This window comes from Panulirus ornatus, chromosome 16, assembly GCF_036320965.1.
Source record: "Panulirus ornatus isolate Po-2019 chromosome 16, ASM3632096v1, whole genome shotgun sequence".
Taxonomy (NCBI): Eukaryota; Metazoa; Arthropoda; class Malacostraca; order Decapoda; family Palinuridae; genus Panulirus; species Panulirus ornatus.
In genome coordinates, this window is record NC_092239.1 from 1,384,872 (window position 1) to 1,399,565 (window position 14,694).

The following is a 14,694-nucleotide window of genomic DNA, read 5'->3' on the forward strand; positions in this document are numbered from 1 at the left end:
TGTGTGTGTGTGTGTGTGTCTGTGTGTGTGTGTGTAGTCCCTGACAAATACAGTAGGATAGTCCTGGTCCCAAGACGCGCCTAGTGGGAGCTTGCCCGAGCACTACGTCTATGCCTGTGGAGACTTGGTACAGCATGGACCAAGCGTGTTACGGGACCTTCGTTTAACACTGTACATGTTCGTAAGTAAAGATATTTCGTTCTTCATTTGTAGATACACATATGTCTGTGTGTTCCATGCTGAAAGCAGTGGGTATGAGGGGGTTCAGCATGCAGCACCGACGACACATGTCAACAAACCAAGCAAACTACTCCTCTTACGTAAATGACATAGAATAACTAATGACATATTAGGGGCCCATGTTTACCATCTCCGGCAGCGACTCACTCCAGCCAGTAGGCGACACATCCACGAGTTCTGCAGATGACCTCTACTTTCTTACTCCCGATTTCTTCCCTTTCTTCATCTTCTACACTTTTTCCTTCTTCACTTTTTCTCGGAGCCTTGTATCCATCCTCGTACCTCTGTCTAATGCTCTCCTGGGATACTGTGCTTCTCTCGATCTAACGTTTGATAGCTCGAGACAAAACTGTCTGGCAAGCATCCCCGACGAACCATAGATCATTATCGTCAAGGATCGATGAAGGAGAATTTGAGTCCTGGATCCCTTAATCAGCGTGATAAGGGGCAGGATCCCCTTCCCCCAAGACGACCCTCACGCCCCCCTGTATTATAAACATGACGTCTCAAACCTAAATCTATACAGGATTATCTCTGGCCGTCGGTCCTGTGGTGTATGGAGGGTGTTGCTTGTGTTGTGTTAATGTTCTCCCATCATGGAAAATGATTCCACTGGGAATACTTTTTCCTAATCTACACACACACACACATGTATAATATATATATATATATATATATATATATATATATATATATATATATATATATGTATATATATACATATATATATACTCTCTCTCTCTCTCTCTCTCTCTCTCTCTCTCTCTCTCTCTCTCTCTCTCTCTCTCTCTCTCTCTCTCTCTCCCCTCAGCCCTCCATCTCTCCTCCCCTCGTACGTGTGATCATGTGAATATAAACAGTTGCGTCCCGCCCCTCGCTAGCGCCACACCCGTCCCCCACCTGCTGGCCCGCCTGTCTCTCGGTTACACCCTGGCCAGCCCCATTACTGCCAGTAAACCCCACCTCCCAACCTACAACCCAACCCCTCCACCTCGAGCCAAGATACTGAACCTCTGCTCTCCCCTCCGTGTACAACCCCTCACGGAATAGCTCAGGTGTTCAGGGGTGGGGGCCTCATCTCCAGCAGGAGAAGGGGGCCCTGGAGGGAGGATGAGAGGCAGGGACCAGGGTCGTCCTGGACCCCTGAACTTGGCCCTCATCTGCAGCAGGAAGGGGAGGCCCTCAATCATCGCTTAATGAGAAGTTTTATGTCAGGGTAAGAACCATCAGGCCTCCGGCCCTGTGTATCGCCATTATCAACACAAGCTTAACGAAGGTCCCATATATCGCCTCTGCTCTTTATGCAGATCCCCAACAAAGCCTTAGTCATGAAACTTGCTTTTTATACACATGGATCACAATAGCTGTATGTAACTGCTTCTTTGTTATTAGTTTTCTTTTATCTTGTTTGCGTTTAGTATGTTTATTCTTCTTTACTTATAATTCCCAATCTCTTTCATAAGTAAATTCTTAGTATTCATGATTACTCTTAAGTTGTACACTTTAGAAGCTCATAAATCAGGGTTGAGCTGCTAATTGTCTAATTGCTCATCAGTCTAAGCACGTGATGAATATTTCAGAGGAACATTATCTACTGGTTGAATTACGTCATTTAAGAGAAACTTATCTCAGAAATATTGTATCAAAGTATCTTTCTTCCAGTATGGACTAGAAACGGCGTTCTCTTTACTCGTTTATATTTAATGCACTTCAATTAATTAGGCTAAGTGTTCTAAAAGCTTTCACAAGGCTAGGCTGCCTCCTCTGTCTCAGAGTCGAGTCCTGTGTTGACATGATGGTTACAAGCACCTGTTCTTTACTAGTTCAGTTATAGTAGTTGTTTGAGAAGTTTGATGTTGAGAGATTCTATATCTTCATCTATCCAGTGCAGTGCTTTATATTCATTATCATTTTTATTTATTTTGCTTTGTCGCTGTCTCCCGCGTTTGCGAGGTAGCGCAAGGAAACAGACGAAAGAAATGGCCCAACCCACCCCCATACACAATGTACACACACACGTCCACACACGCAAATATAAATACCTATACATCTCAATGTACACATATATATACATACACAGACACATACATATATACCCATGCACACAATTCACACTGTTTGCCCCCATTCACTCCCATCGCCACCTCGCCACACATATATATCAAATATTCATATATCTAATATAATTTTTCTGTAGGTTGTGTACATCTGTGGATGAAAGTTAACACATACAAGGGGGCCTGGTACTGCCAATCCTTCCACTTGGGTGACTAGCTGATAACCTGGAAGGCCCCCCCAGTGTGCTAGTCACCCACTTCCTTGATTAGCTGTGGATCCTGCTGTGCTTAGCCTTCCCCTTCGTCGAATGGCTAATCTTGCATTGAAAATAATTACATTATTTTTTTCTCTATCTTACGCCAAAATCTGCTGCCAGCTTTGCCTCGTCTGACACACACACACACACACACACACACACACACACACACACACGTTCCCGCTGCTACCTCTCATGAGTTCGTCAGAGAACACGTCAATTGGAGACATGACCTCCACCCCTGATCACACTGGAGCAAACATTACAACGAACAAACGAGTCATGACTGACGATGATCCAGGACTCAGATCTGTCAACGAAGAATATAGTATGTTTCCTGCTGACGATGGTTCGAACCTCTCAAGTCCCTCGTGTTCGCCCATGATTAGGAGGAAATTAAATATTTTGATGTACGCTTATGAGGCAACGTGTCCCCCTCCACTGTGGTGATGTACGAGGGTTATAAAGGCCGGCGGCCGGCTAGGCTTAACATCGCAGAGAAACTTAATAAAATAATGGAACACAGTCTCTCTCTCTCTCTCTCTCTCTCTCTCTCTCTCTCTCTCTCTCTCTCTCTCTCTCTGGTCGTCAGCAAGTGGTAGGCAGCCACCGACCAGGGAGGTACTTCCCGGCTGAGCGTCGGGAGGGTAGGTTAGCGACGGGCTCTGGTGATCCGGCACTTCTGTGGTTGTCAAGTGTTACTCCTACTCGAAGTAGCTGTCTTTTCTTTCTTCCTCACCCACAAGTGGCCTGCTGGCTCTCAGTGCACAAACATATAACCTCTTCATCTCTTACCTAATATCAACAACTCACGTGGCTCGTTCTCTGCAACAATATTTTCTGGCGATAACCGCTGGCCGGACCTCTGGGGGAAGTCCCGTCGTAAATACTGAAAACGTACTTGTTCTGCCTCGCTCATTATTATATTTCCTCTGATGATTTATGTTTGCATGTATGAACACACACACACACACACACACACACACACACGCACACACACGGACCATGATTCACACGCGGGCCCGCCCGGGTTCGTATCCTGGGCGAGGCAGTCTACCCAAAGCTAACCTAGCGTTTCGTCTGTCCCTCAGGGTTGACCCATAAGTGTGTCCGTATCTTAGGCTGGTGTGTGTGTGTGTGTGTGTGTGTGTGTGTGTGTACATACATAGGAGCAAAGACATGGTACATATATACAGGGTTAAGAGACGAGGCAACGCGAGCGTGACTCGTTCCTCTCGTAATAAACAAATAGCAATCACAAGTATACATATACGTCTGTCTTATGTATACATGCGACCACGAGCACCATGACACCACAACCCACGTAAAAACAAATATTACATAAATGTTGTTAATCCCATTTTGTTGTTATTATTCAAAGCACGAGTGTATGTCAGAGGATGTGATTATAATCATCCGGGATACCCATAAATAACATGTTTCATACAGACTGTTTGCCTGATCTTCGTTATCAGGTGAAATATTGCTTTCCCCCAGCCGTTTCTAATTACAAATTGGTAATTACAATTTTTCATGGAGTTAACAATGCACAATTACTTACGCTGTGGTGCGCTGAATTTTCATGTTCATAAAAAAATAGTTTTACAGTTTTGAATATTGATATGTAACGCTGTTAACTTTGCCTCTCACTAAATATAACATCCCAGTTCTGTGGACACGGTATATACATCTAAACCCGTTAGTTTTAAGCGGAGTCTCGTTGTTTTCGTTAGTCACTAAACAGGAACTGAACGAAAACTCAACAGTATCATAAGAATCACTTACCAGTAAGCAAGCAGATTATGAACACGAGATACACACGAAGCACGACCTCACAACACCAGAGTCAGTCTCCTGCAGCCTGTGTTTGCCTCAGCGGGGCGCGTCTGGTGGCGCGTCGACTGAGAACAGGAAACGGGCGGGAGGGGCGTCCATGTCGGCTCAGCGACCCTGGGAACACATCAAACGTAGCGACAAGTTAAGGATCCACGAGGCGGTATCTAATCTTGACAAAGATTGAATTGAAAAAGTTTAGAAGTTGTGTATGTATGGGGGGGGGGATGGCGCCCGCTTGTGTGGTCCCGCCCGTTGGCAAGTTTCCTGGATGAGAGAGTCGACCCTGGTGGGCGGGTCGACCCTGGTGGGCGGGTCGACCCTGGTGGGAAGGTCGACCCTGGTGGGAGGGTCGACCCTGGTGGGAGGGTCGACGCGTTTGGGATGGTACCACAGGTGGGATGATCTCCGGATGGATGATTCTCTGGGTGGATGAGTCTCCTAAACTACATATCATGTGTGTGTGTGTGTGTGTGTGTGTGTGTGTGTGTGTGTGTGTGATTACCATTTGCGAGTTACAGGTAGTTTTACAATTGTGTTGTCCCGTATCGTAACCATGTGCACATGTTCATACACACATCACACACACACACACATCCCAGCCTTAGCCAGAAACCCATTTACCGACCATCAGTGAGAGGATAAACAGCTGGGACTAGTAGTGGGCCGACTTTCGCGCCCAGAATTCAAACCCAAGTTGGGAAGGACTACTGTGGCAGCATACTTTAGTTTGGTGAAATGAAAGACGTAAAGATGATCTTAAATTCAAACGCAGTGTGTGTGCATGTGTGATTTTTCAATCAATGTATCCATTCATGCATATAAAGGAAGAGTGAGAAGGAGAGTTAGGTTCAGATATATACATATATATATATATATATACATATATATATATATATATATATATATATATATATATATATATATATATATATATATATATATATGAAAAACAATGGAGTCAGAGCGAAAGTAAATTTGATACAAGATACTCGTCACCATCGTCCACGTAAGAAAACAGAATCATCACCTTACAAACAGACGAGCTGGATTATGCCACCAAAATGTTATAAAACTGAAACATTTTGATATATTTATGATCATAATGAATCTAATAATGATCCGAATTATCAAATTAACCTTTTGATAAAGCCATTATTCACTGACCATTAGAGAATGAAGGGAATAAAAGGGTTAAAGTTAGATCTAGCCCAACGCTTCCGCTCCTAACATGTCCCTCATTCCCAGCCATCCTGCCATTCCTATTGCTATTTTCGTCCCTTCTTATTCTTCCTCATCTTTTTTCTTCCCATCACTGTTATTGTTCACCTCTCCTGTACCTTCTACTCTCCTCCCCTTTTTTCCATTCCCCCACAAACTGTTTTCTCCTTGCTTCCTCTCTCTTTCCCCTCTCTAACCCTGTCCCGTCTTCCGACACTTCTCCCCTCTCTCTCTCTCCACCCTTTCAACACCTCTCCCCTTCCTCTGTCCTACGTTCCCACACACGTGTGGCCAGGTGAACATAAACTTCCCCCTTCTCCCTTGACATAAAGCGGTCCAACCCCACCTTAATCCCCGTCCACTATTCCCACCGTCCAAGACCCCGTCACACAGTGTTGGGGTCTTTGTCGTCCGTTGCAGGATGGTAGTGGGGACGCCGGGTCATGATCCTCATCCCCAGCAGGAATCGTGTTTAGGGAAGCAGAAGCGGAGGATTGGGTCGTTGCATTCCTTTTGATTCTCATCTCCGGGAGGAGGGGAAGGTCCTGGGTAAAGAACGAGAGACAGGGGTTCTGGGTCATCCTAGGTCACGGCCTCACCTTCAGCAGATAGGAGACACCCAGGCGGAAGTCGTGTTTAGCCCCAGGTCTTATCTGTCATCTCCAACAGGAATGGGAGACCTTGATTGAATAACCAGAGCCAGGGGATGGGGTCGTCCAGGGACCTGGATCTTGACCATCGTCTCCAGGAGGAGGTGGGGAGGTGCAGAAGATGGGATAAACCAGGTATAGCCATGTAAACCCTCAGTAATTCACACGTAAAGTTCTACTGGGCATATCTGCGTTCACAACACATACATCAACTGCTGGTTTGCTAATTTTGTGTCTGATACACACTTCTACGAGGATCAATACTTAATGTTCTATAAGTAGAATACTAAATGCATGAGAAAGTGATTATATCAAATGTCATATATCCTGGTAATTATTTGAAAAGAATATTTTCAGATCTGCTTGAATTTGCATGATCAGGAACATCACTTATTATTCCGCTTTATCAACAACTTCAAGCAAGCATTGTCACCCTCACCCAGCTCTTTATTCGGTTCCCTATCGCAAGTGTTATAGATCCCTGGTATGTGACCTGTGTCAAGACGCATGGCCAATCATGGATGTATTATGTTCAGGATTACAGTCATCCTTCATTTGTTTGTTATTCCTCACGTTTTCAGCTATTTTCCTCACTCTGTCTTTGCCATTTTCATCCCTTCTCTACACACCTTTTCCAATCGAAAGCTGGCATAAATGAGGACATCTGACGAATAAAGCGACCGTAGAGAAAAAAAGATTCAATCAGACACACGAAGTATTTGATACCAGTTTCTTCCCTCATGTGAGTCTGTATAATCTGTGTTCCATCTAAATAAGACTTGATGTTTTATGCAGCGTCATGAATTAGTCTGGATCGTTTTAAAAGCTTTTCCACGACTCTCCCGCCTCCCTGGGCCGTTGGCTGGGTTACACATTTAGCATATATGTTTATCAAACAGATGTGTGCATAGTTTTGAAAATCATATTCTTTACATATATATATATATATATATATATATATATATATATATGTATATATATATATATAGGTATCAAATGTAGTGAGAATGGTAAGTTTGTGATATCCACCACAACCAAGGGGAGAGGAAATCGTAGGCTTGTGGGATCCTGAGAACCAAGAGAAGTGAGATCCTGAAGCTGGTGAGGTCCAGAGAACCAAGAATGTCTTTTCTTCTGTCGAAAGTCAAGAGTGTCTGAACTGACTGTAGTCCCCGGAGGCACGACAGGATTAATGACCTCCAAGAAACTTGAAGCAAATAATCCTCTCTCTCTCTCTCTCTCTCTCTCTCTCTCTCTCTCTCTCTCTCTCTCTCTCTCTCTCTCTCTCTCTCTCTGCAGAGCAATGATGGCAACATGAACAGCAAAAGAGAGATTGAGAGGTGAAAAAGAGAGGACAATCCTCGCAGCTGGCCAATAACATTGCGAAAATAATGGGACGTGAAATCTGCGGTGAGTGTGCCGCTCGCGAATATGTTTGACATTTAAGAAAGTTTGCGGTATATAAAAATGCAAATTCTTGGCGTCACTTTGCATATGATCCAAAACGACTCTGTAAACAGCATCAGAGGACAGATATGTATCTCAGTGTAGACTCTGTGTTGTGATTTTGGCTTCTTAGTGGAACTTGAGCAAACATTTGGTGTCATGATATACCTAATGGAGGATCTCATACGTTTATCTTTAGAAAATAGATGTTAAAGCCCACATGAATAAAACAAATATAAAGAGTAACAGAGGAAATGAGAATATGAATAACATCACACAGACTATGATGATGTGACAGAAGATAATGAAGGAAGAAAAACATCTGGCGATGTTGTAACGAGACGTGACCCAGTGTCAAGTGTGGAGGTCATCGTCAAGAAAACGACCAATCAGGGCGTGGTTGGTGGGCGTAGACACACGAAGATCGGTTGTGAGACGAACAACCCAGGCATCACGTCTTGGTATGTACAGTGAGACGGAACTAATGTTGCCTTCGTACTAGTCTATTGATTCCTTGGTTAATACAACATGATGACCAGGGTAATACAACATGATGACCAGGGTAATGCAACATGATGATCAGGGTAATACAACATGGTGACCAGGGTAATACAACATGATGACCAGGGTAATACAACATGGTGACCAGGGTAATACAACATGATGACCAGGGTAATACAACATGGTGACCAGGGTAATACAACATGATGACCAGGGTAATACAACATGGTGACCAGGGTAATGCAACATGCACCAGATGGAAGAGAGACAACTTTACATTTCTGGTGTTACTGAGGGGAGGATCAGCCTCCAGATGGTCACCTGGTGTTATGAGTCTGGGTCCAGACAACACCCAGTCTTGTGGGTAAGGATCTTATCGCTGAGGACATCTAGTGTTGATATTGTGATTCACAAGGACATCTGGTGTTCATAATGTGAGTCAGAAACAGTCAATATAGGATAATGGATCTGGTGAAGATATGCAGTCACGTGTACTGTGGTATCATCTGGAAACTCAGTTATTCTTCCCTGTGGTTTCTGTCCCTGTAACAGTGTCCAACCCCCAGTACTTTATTTCTTATGCAAATGACAGATTCTACTTATGTCAACATTACACTTATATGAAGTAGATATATTTAAGGATTTGAAATCAATGCCTTTTGTTCCTAAAGATCTACCTGTACGTAGATTTGTTTTTCAAGTGTTGTTGACTGGCGACGTGTGTGTGTGTGTGTGTGTGTGTGTGTGTGTGTTCTTTACTGGAATGTACAACAATAATTCGGAGTATATTCCAGCAACTCCACGACCCACAACTCCACTGAATATTAATGACGACCCTGTTCAGCTCCCCACAGTCTCATTCGCCCCAGTTCCTCCCCACATCACCAACACGTCCAGTTCCTCCCCATATAGCCAGCACTGCCAACTCTCCAGGTATGCCCCAAAAGCTCGTCTGCCGCCGTCCCCACTTGGTATTCTTGGCAACACTTCCCATAACTTTCTCTCCGGCTTTATTTTCCATGGAAGTCCAGGAAAAAGTGTTCCAGATTTTCCAGAACATTAAGTTGCCCTCCAGATGAGATGCAGGACGCCTTCAGCAATCACTTAGAAAATGTTTGGCGGATTTAAGAGTGGTGCCGGTGGGCACACGAGTGACGTCTGCTGTTTTCCAGTCAACAAAGTAATAAAAGGATCAGATTTTGTTATGAATATATTACACAGATATCAACGTTAGACCTTCAGACGATATCCTAGCAAATAATGCACCCACGCACACACACACACACACACACACACACACACACGCCATCATTACCTATTCATGCGAGTACAACAACTACAAACAAACAAGAAGCCAAGCAGAGTTGATGTTGTATATAGAGAGCATACGTCACCCACGCAACACACCTCACATTGTACAGAGAACACTCAACAAAACACACCTAAGACACTTCGCGTACACTGTACTCCACACTACATACACACAACACACGTGCAACGCATCACTCACTATACATACAACATATCCACTATACCCTACACTATACAGACCACATGAAGCACCTCATGAACTACACATACACACGCAGAAAAACCACTACACGTAACATATTTCCCACCCCACAGGTCATACATGCTCCACTACACAGGCGACACATACCCCACTACACAGGCAACACATACCCCACTACACAGGCAACACATATCCCACTACACAGGCAACACATACCCCACTATATAGGCCACACACTCCCTTCTAAATACAAAGAGCTCACACACCGCCCACTCGCCATTCATTCTCCCTCAGATTGTTCTTTAAAACTTTCCCGACACTTTCTTCTGCGAGCATAACTTGCGACGCTGCCAGCGTGCTACACAACTGCTCCCAACGGTACGCTACCTCACCCCACCGGCTCCCTACATCCATGGTGCGCTAACTCACCCCACCGGCTCCCTACATCCATGGCTCCCTTGCTGATAGGGTGATAGTGAGAGAGGGGAAGAAAGGGGAGAAAGTGATAGGGTGATAGTGAGAGAGGGGAAGAAAGGGGAGAAAGTGATAGGGTGATAGTGAGAGAGGGGAAGAAAGGGGAGAAAGTGATAGGGTGATAGTGAGAGAGGGGAAGAAAGGGGAGAAAGTGATAGGGTGATAGTGAGAGAGGGGAAGAAAGGGGAGAAAGTGATAGGGTGATAGTGAGAGAGGGGAAGAAAGGGGAGAAAGTGATAGGGTGATAGTGAGAGAGGGGAAGAAAGGGGAGAAAGTGATAGGGTGATAGTGAGAGAGGGGAAGAAAGGGGAGAAAGTGATAGGGTGATAGTGAGAGAGGGGAAGAAAGGGGAGAAAGTGATAGGGTGATAGTGAGAGAGGGGAAGAAAGGGGAGAAAGTGATAGGGTGATAGTGAGAGAGGGGAAGAAAGGGGAGAAAGTGATAGGGTGATAGTGAGAGAGGGGAAGAAAGGGGAGAAAGTGATAGGGTGATAGTGAGAGAGGGGAAGAAAGGGGAGAAAGTGATAGGGTGATAGTGAGAGAGGGGAAGAAAGGGGAGAAAGTGATAGGGTGATAGTGAGAGAGGGGAAGAAAGGGGAGAAAGTGATAGGGTGATAGTGAGAGAGGGGAAGAAAGGGGAGAAAGTGATAGGGTGATAGTGAGAGAGGGGAAGAAAGGGGAGAAAGTGATAGGGTGATAGTGAGAGAGGGGAAGAAAGGGGAGAAAGTGATAGGGTGATAGTGAGAGAGGGGAAGAAAGGGGAGAAAGTGATAGGGTGATAGTGAGAGAGGGGAAGAAAGGGGAGAAAGTGATAGGGTGATAGTGAGAGAGGGGAAGAAAGGGGAGAAAGTGATAGGGTGATAGTGAGAGAGGGGAAGAAAGGGGAGAAAGTGATAGGGTGATAGTGAGAGAGGGGAAGAAAGGGGAGAAAGTGATAGGGTGATAGTGAGAGAGGGGAAGAAAGGGGAGAAAGTGATAGGGTGATAGTGAGAGAGGGGAAGAAAGGGGAGAAAGTGATAGGGTGATAGTGAGAGAGGGGAAGAAAGGGGAGAAAGTGATAGGGTGATAGTGAGAGAGGGGAAGAAAGGGGAGAAAGTGATAGGGTGATAGTGAGAGAGGGGAAGAAAGGGGAGAAAGTGATAGGGTGATAGTGAGAGAGGGGAAGAAAGGGGAGAAAGTGATAGGGTGATAGTGAGAGAGGGGAAGAAAGGGGAGAAAGTGATAGGGTGATAGTGAGAGAGGGGAAGAAAGGGGAGAAAGTGATAGGGTGATAGTGAGAGAGGGGAAGAAAGGGGAGAAAGTGATAGGGTGATAGTGAGAGAGGGGAAGAAAGGGGAGAAAGTGATAGGGTGATAGTGAGAGAGGGGAAGAAAGGGGAGAAAGTGATAGGGTGATAGTGAGAGAGGGGAAGAAAGGGGAGAAAGTGATAGGGTGATAGTGAGAGAGGGGAAGAAAGGGGAGAAAGTGATAGGGTGATAGTGAGAGAGGGGAAGAAAGGGGAGAAAGTGATAGGGTGATAGTGAGAGAGGGGAAGAAAGGGGAGAAAGTGATAGGGTGATAGTGAGAGAGGGGAAGAAAGGGGAGAAAGTGATAGGGTGATAGTGAGAGAGGGGAAGAAAGGGGAGAAAGTGATAGGGTGATAGTGAGAGAGGGGAAGAAAGGGGAGAAAGTGATAGGGTGATAGTGAGAGAGGGGAAGAAAGGGGAGAAAGTGATAGGGTGATAGTGAGAGAGGGGAAGAAAGGGGAGAAAGTGATAGGGTGATAGTGAGAGAGGGGAAGAAAGGGGAGAAAGTGATAGGGTGATAGTGAGAGAGGGGAAGAAAGGGGAGAAAGTGATAGGGTGATAGTGAGAGAGGGGAAGAAAGGGGAGAAAGTGATAGGGTGATAGTGAGAGAGGGGAAGAAAGGGGAGAAAGTGATAGGGTGATAGTGAGAGAGGGGAAGAAAGGGGAGAAAGTGATAGGGTGATAGTGAGAGAGGGGAAGAAAGGGGAGAAAGTGATAGGGTGATAGTGAGAGAGGGGAAGAAAGGGGAGAAAGTGATAGGGTGATAGTGAGAGAGGGGAAGAAAGGGGAGAAAGTGATAGGGTGATAGTGAGAGAGGGGAAGAAAGGGGAGAAAGTGATAGGGTGATAGTGAGAGAGGGGAAGAAAGGGGAGAAAGTGATAGGGTGATAGTGAGAGAGGGGAAGAAAGGGGAGAAAGTGATAGGGTGATAGTGAGAGAGGGGAAGAAAGGGGAGAAAGTGATAGGGTGATAGTGAGAGAGGGGAAGAAAGGGGAGAAAGTGATAGGGTGATAGTGAGAGAGGGGAAGAAAGGGGAGAAAGTGATAGGGTGATAGTGAGAGAGGGGAAGAAAGGGGAGAAAGTGATAGGGTGATAGTGAGAGAGGGGAAGAAAGGGGAGAAAGTGATAGGGTGATAGTGAGAGAGGGGAAGAAAGGGGAGAAAGTGATAGGGTAATAGTAGTGGACGAGACGAAAGGAGAGAAAGTAATGGGTGGATAGTGAGGAAGGGGACGAAAGAAAAAAGGTAATAGAGTGATAATGAAGGAAGGGAAGGAAGGAGAAAAAGTAAGAGAGTGATAGCGAGGGAGGAGAAGAAAAAGGAAATGATATTGATGGAGGGATGGAGGCAGTAGACGAGAAATGGGACTGAGGAAGAAGGCAAGAAGAGGCTCTTGCAGAAGTGGTAGGGAGACTGAAGAGAGAGGGTGAGAGTGGAGGGCAGACGTATAGGGACCTTGACCTGAGTATCTAAGCTACTCTTCTTCGCCAGTGCCACAGATGCGTTCCTACGTACGTACGTACACCGTCAGTAATGGTTAGATTAGGTTAGGTGTCCGCACAGGTGTCTCTCTTAGACACTCTCTCTCTCTCTCTCTCTCTCTCTCTCTCTCTCTCTCTCTCTCAGATCCACTCAACCCAGCATCATGGCACTTCACCACTCCCCACGCCTGCAGCCGCTCATCTTCCCCTCCCACGCTCTTCTCACTTTATTCTACCACTTTACTCTCTCTCTCTCTCTCTCTCTCTCTCTCTCTCTCTCTCTCTCTCTCTCTCTCTCTCTCTCTCTCTCTCTCCGTTACCCCTTCGTACTACCTTAAAGCTACTCTATTCAAACATCTATATCTAATGCAATATTCCTGATCCACTCTTTCTCCCCTGCTTCTGTAGTTGTGCTTCTCTCACCTCCCTCAGCGCTCCCACTCCTTCAGCCCACTGCCCCTTCTAGCCCCCATCCTTCCGCCGGATAATATGGATGGGAATTGTGTTGATGGTGACAGGCCAATCACGTACTCTTCATAGTGTTTAAAGCTCTCCCTCGCCGAATTAACTCCGTCCCAGTTTTGAACTACTTTCACCTCGGCCATTATCGTGATCCTCTGCCTCCTCCTCCTGAAGGTGTATTGTGTGAGTGTCGTCATCTCTCTAGGTTTAGTAACACTTGTGTACGTGATCGTTCTGTATTCTTATTGTCTTCATTTCTTCCCTGTCTGTCCGTGAATCTGCGTTCACAAGTCCTTTCCATCTGTCCTCTCCATATGTCCTCTCCGTCTGTCCGCTTTGATGACTTCTCCCTGTTGCATTCTCATCATTCCAACTCTTTCCATGCCTGACGATATTACACTTACATCATGTCTATGGTTCAAGTAGAGGCCTAGTGGACCACACAGCGCCTGGCACCCACTGACTTAATTGTGAATAACTCAACATTCAGTTGGTCAGACGCCTGTATTACCGTCATCTGCAGCTAGTGGCAGGCAATAGGTTGTACAGGTTCCTTATACATGTAGTGATCATGATGCCACGCTCACACAGCAGATAGTGAACTACCGTCATTAGTGTGGTTCAGTTCGAGTCGACCCCCACACACTGCCCCTTGTGCATGTGTCGTGAGGTTCATCACATAGTACAGTGGGCCTGTCATCACGCCCAAGTGCTGACTGACACACCTAGAGGGTGACAGTAAGCATTTCACAACAACATCCTCATTCTTCAGTATGTTGATGATGGAGTACACACGTTACGTTTTCTTTCAAGTCACTGTCGCTGCTTTCCCAGACATATAATGTTCCCTCTGTATCATCCACGTTATGTTACATTACCTTATTTCAGGAGCTCAGGCAGTCCTCGTCCCTGAACCAGAATAACTGAATGAAAACACCTCAGTTTCACCTGTTCCGAACAGATCATTAGCCTTATTTTCCTCTCCTGTTTTTTACATCGTGTGGCTCAATATGAAATTTTTAATGAATGATTTTGCGCCTTGTTTTTCATTACACAGCGGGACCATCCTGGCTAATTAATCGGCTTCGTTACAGTTTCTATCCCCTTCTTTCCACCCTTCCCGGCCCTACCAAAATGAACGCTAGTACCATGTATGGTGGGTAACAAGAAGTCGAGTTGATTAAATATATGGAGACAAAGTTGCATTTAAATTCTAACCATTATTGTCAAAGCTTCACCAAGCAACAACAGCTGCAACCATCATCAACACCACCAG